Raw genomic sequence first — 4,185 nt, forward strand, 5'->3', positions numbered from 1 at the left:
GGGCTCCGGCGATCCTTCCGCCTCAGCCTTCCGAGTAGCCGGAACTACAGACGTGCGCTACCACGCTGGGCTGATTTTTGATTTATTGTAGCGGGTCTCGAACCCGCGGGCTCAGGCAGTCCACTCACCTCAGTCTCCCAAAGGCACGGGATTACAGGCTGAGCCACCGAGCCCTCGGCAGCCTTGTTTTCTTAAGTAGCTTTTTTTTTTTTTAAGAGTAAGATTCTTGCTCTCTCACCCTCCCTCTCTCTCTCTCTCTCACTCTCTCACTGTCTGTCTCTCTCTCTCTCTCTCTCTCTCTCTCTCTTGCTTTTTCTCAGTTACATACCCTCTCTGTAACAGCCCCTTTAATAAATCTCTTGGTCCCGGCAAAAAAAAAAGAGTAAGATTCTTACTCTGTCACCCAGGATGGAGTACAGGGATGTGATCCCAGTTCACTGCAGCCTCTATCTTCCTCCTGGGTTCAAATGATCCTCCTGTTTCAACCTCCTGAGTAGCGGAGACTACAGGTGTAGTACAGCCACTGCACTTGGCCTTAAATAGCTTTTTTAGAAGGCTCTTTAAAAGCTTCCTTTCTATGACCCGGACGCAGTGGCTCACGCCTGTAATCCCAGCACTTTGGGAGGCGGAGGCGAGAGGACTGCCTGAGCCCAGAGTTTCCAGACTAGCCTGAGCAGCTTGGCGAGACCTCATTTCTATAGTAAATCAAAAAATTAACCAGGCAGGTGGCACATGCCTGTAGTTCCGGCTTCTTGGAAAGCTGAGATGGAAGGATCACCTGAGCCCAGCAGGTCAAGGCTGTGGTGGCCAGGAGCGTGCCACTGCACTCCAGCTTGGGCAACGGAGTGAAACTCTGGTGACTCAGGCCTATAATCCCAGCACTTGTGAGGTCATAGGATTGCTTAAGGCCAGGCTAAGCAAAATAGTGAGACCACGTCTCTACAAAAAAATGAAAAATTAGCTGGGCATGGTGGCGTATGCCAGTGGTCTGAGCTGCTTGGGAGGCTGAGGTGAGACGATTGCTTGAGCCCAAGAGCTGAGGCTGTGGTGAGCCATGATCATGCCACTGCACTCCAGTCTGAGCGACAGAGTGAGACCCCAACTAAAAAAAAACTAAATTAATTAGCTGGGCTGGACTCGGTGGCTCAGCCTGTAATCCCAGCGCTTTGGGAGGCCAAGGTGAGTGGATTGGCTGAGCCTGCGAGTTTGAGACCCTCCTGGGCAGCTTGGTGAGACCTCATCTCTATAGTAAACCAAAAATTACCTGGGTGTGGTAGTGCGCACCTGTAGTTCCAGCTACTTGGAAGGCTGAGGCAGAAGGATCACTGGAGCCCAGCAGGTGGAGGCTGCAGTGGCCGGGAGCAGCCAGTACACTCCAGTCTGGGTGACAGAGCGAGATTCCAACTCAAAAAAAAATAAAATAAAAAATAATTAGCCGGGCGTGGTGATGTGTGCATGTAGTCCTAGCTACTCAGAAGGCTGGGATGGGAGATCGCTCGAGCCTCCGAGGAAAGGCTGCAGTGAGCTACGACAGCACCACTGCACTCCAGCCTGGACACAGACTGAGACCCCGTCCCTTAACAAACATTTTTTAAAAATTTATTGTAGAAATGAGGTCCCGCCAAGTTGCCCAGGCGGGTCTCGAACCCGCGGGCTCAGGTAATCCACTCACCTCAGCCTCCCAAAGTCGCGGGATTACAGGCTGAGCCACTAAGCCCGGCTGAAAAACATCTTTTGAAAAGGCAGTGGTAAGTGTCGAGGCACCAAACCTCAAAGTGTTCTGAAAGGTGCGTGGTCCGCACTTGCCATCTCTTCGTGCCCTTGACACGTGGGTTCGATGCCAGGAGCCTCCCGAGGCTGGTTGCCCTCACCACGCTGGGCGGCCTCATTCCAAGGCAGTGCCTGTCCCCTATGCACACCAGCCGTGTCTCACGAGTGGGGCTCTTTAATAGCAGGTCACTGGTGGTTTGTGATTTTTCCTTTAAATATTTTACAAAGACTTGCCTGTGACCCTGGGGTGTGGCTATTGCCACAGCCTGGTGGCTGGGACGACCCTCCCCTGGGCTCTGTGCTCCTCCCAGTGACAGGGCGTGTCCTCTGTGCAGCTTGAAACTCTGACTCACCCCACTCGGCTGCTGGGGTTGATGCCGAGCGGCGGCTCCTCCTTCAGCGTCGCTGGAGGGAGTGGGATGGTGACGCAGGCCCGGCCCTCACTCTGGTGCAGGCCACGGGGCTGCAGGGGGTGGCAGACCCCCAGTTCGCCCAGGGTCCTTCCCAAGACCGTTGGATGCTCCAGCCAGGGAGAACCATGGGCTTCAGAGCTTCGTGGTTGTCGAGCAGGAACAAGGGTCCTCTTCTGAGGGCTGAGAGGAAGGCTGAGCAGCCGCTGACTTAGCCCGGAGTAGCCAGTTGCTAATCATTAGCTGGAAACAGACCCCCAGGGGCTGCTGGAGCAGTGGTGAGCAGGGCGGGGGGCGTGACGGCCTTGCAGCTCTTGGTTCCTCAGCAGAGTCACACGTGGCTGACAGGTTTCCTTCCCATGTCGTCAGAGCACAGGTGTGTGAAGATGGCTCCACGCTCCTGAGGAGGAGCCAGGGCTCCCATGGGTCCCCCAGGTGCCATCAGAGCTGGGAGAGCGCACGGGAGAAGGAGAAGCAAGTGTGGGATTGGGTCAAACTTGCCAATGCGTAACAGTTGTTACTCTGAAAGCTTGTGATGTTGTCTGGCGGCAGTAGCTCACACCAGCACTTTGGGAGGCTGATGCGGGAGGATCTCTTTAGCCCAGGAGTTCGAGACCAGCCTGGGCCATATAGCAAGACCTCATCTTTGCAAAGAAAAAAAAATTAGCCGCGTGTGGTGGAGCACACCTGCAGTCCCAGCTACTGGAGAGGCTGAGGCGATGGATCACCTGAGCCCAGGAGGTCGAGGCAGCAGTGAGCTGGGATTCTGCTACTGTACTTCAGCCTGGGCGGCAAAGACTCTGTCTCCAAAAGAAAAAAAGGTCCAACTAGCAGTGTCACTTGTTATACGTCCCATATTTTCTCTGAGTCCGGCAAGCTGCACCACAGGCATGCAGCCCAGGCCTGGCTGAGTCCAGCCTGGACCAGGGCCTGAAGGATGGAGGAGCTAGGTTCAGGACTGCGAAGATCTGAGGGCAGCCAGGAGCTGGCAGAGGATTCTGGGATAAGAGGCTGCTTCTGACTATGGTGTGGCGTGTGGGCGGGGTCTCAGCAGGCCTGGCCATCCACGTGGGTAAGAGAATGCAGCGAGAATCGGTGTCAGTGAGGAGGAAGGTGGGAGGGAGGAGCAGGGCTGAGGGAGACTCCGTGGGACCTGGGTGCCAACTGGATGCGGGCAGGCGGGAGAAGGGCTGTGGCTCTCAGGTTCAGGTGCGTGCGGCAGTGGCTGGTGGCGACGTGCTCTGAGGTGGGAACAGAGGGAGGCGACACAGGCCTGGAGAAACTGGCTTGGCCTTGTGCGACTTCGGCTGCGTTATTGTGTCCGTGCAAGCAGAAGTTGCTGGGGAGGTCTGGACAGACGAGAGCGGGGCTCCGCCTCCCTGGTGCCGACCTCTGCTGCTCATGCTGGGGAGGAGAGAAGCCACCCTCATGATGGTGTGAGTCACACTCAGCCCAGAGGAAAGGTGCCTCTGGGCAGACAGGACCACAGGTGCAGAGACCCCCGTGCGAGCCCACTGGGTGTGCAGTGAGGAGGGCCAGGAAGGAAGGTGGGGAACAGGCGGGGACGGGGCAGTTGGGCTGTTCTGCGTGGAAGGGAGGGGACTCTGATAGGAGTTGGAGGCCGGAGAGAGAGGCTGCTCAAGGGAGACTGGGAGGAAACAGCCAGAAAGGTCAAATAGTGGCCCAAGCCTGTCTCCTTGGGCTGGAAGCATCGTGCTGATGGAGTTGTCCTCTGGAATTCAGGGTGTGAGGAGAGGACTTGAATGGGGGAAGGAATTACCAAGTGGAGCCGGGCTCGGTGGCTCAGCCTGTAATCCCGCACTTCGGGAGACTGAGGTGAGTGGATCGCCTGAGCCCGCTGGTTCGAGACCCGCCTGGACAACTTGGCGAGAGCTCATCTCCACAATAAATCAAAAAATCAGCCTGGCGTGGTAGCGCGCGCCTGTAGTTCCAGCTGCTTGGAAGGCTGAGGCAGAAGGATCGCCGGAGCCCAGCAGGTCGAGGC

This window comes from Carlito syrichta, unplaced genomic scaffold (assembly GCF_000164805.1).
Source record: "Carlito syrichta isolate Samal-C Ts95f unplaced genomic scaffold, Tarsius_syrichta-2.0.1 Scaffold131072, whole genome shotgun sequence".
Classification (NCBI taxonomy): Eukaryota; Metazoa; Chordata; class Mammalia; order Primates; family Tarsiidae; genus Carlito; species Carlito syrichta.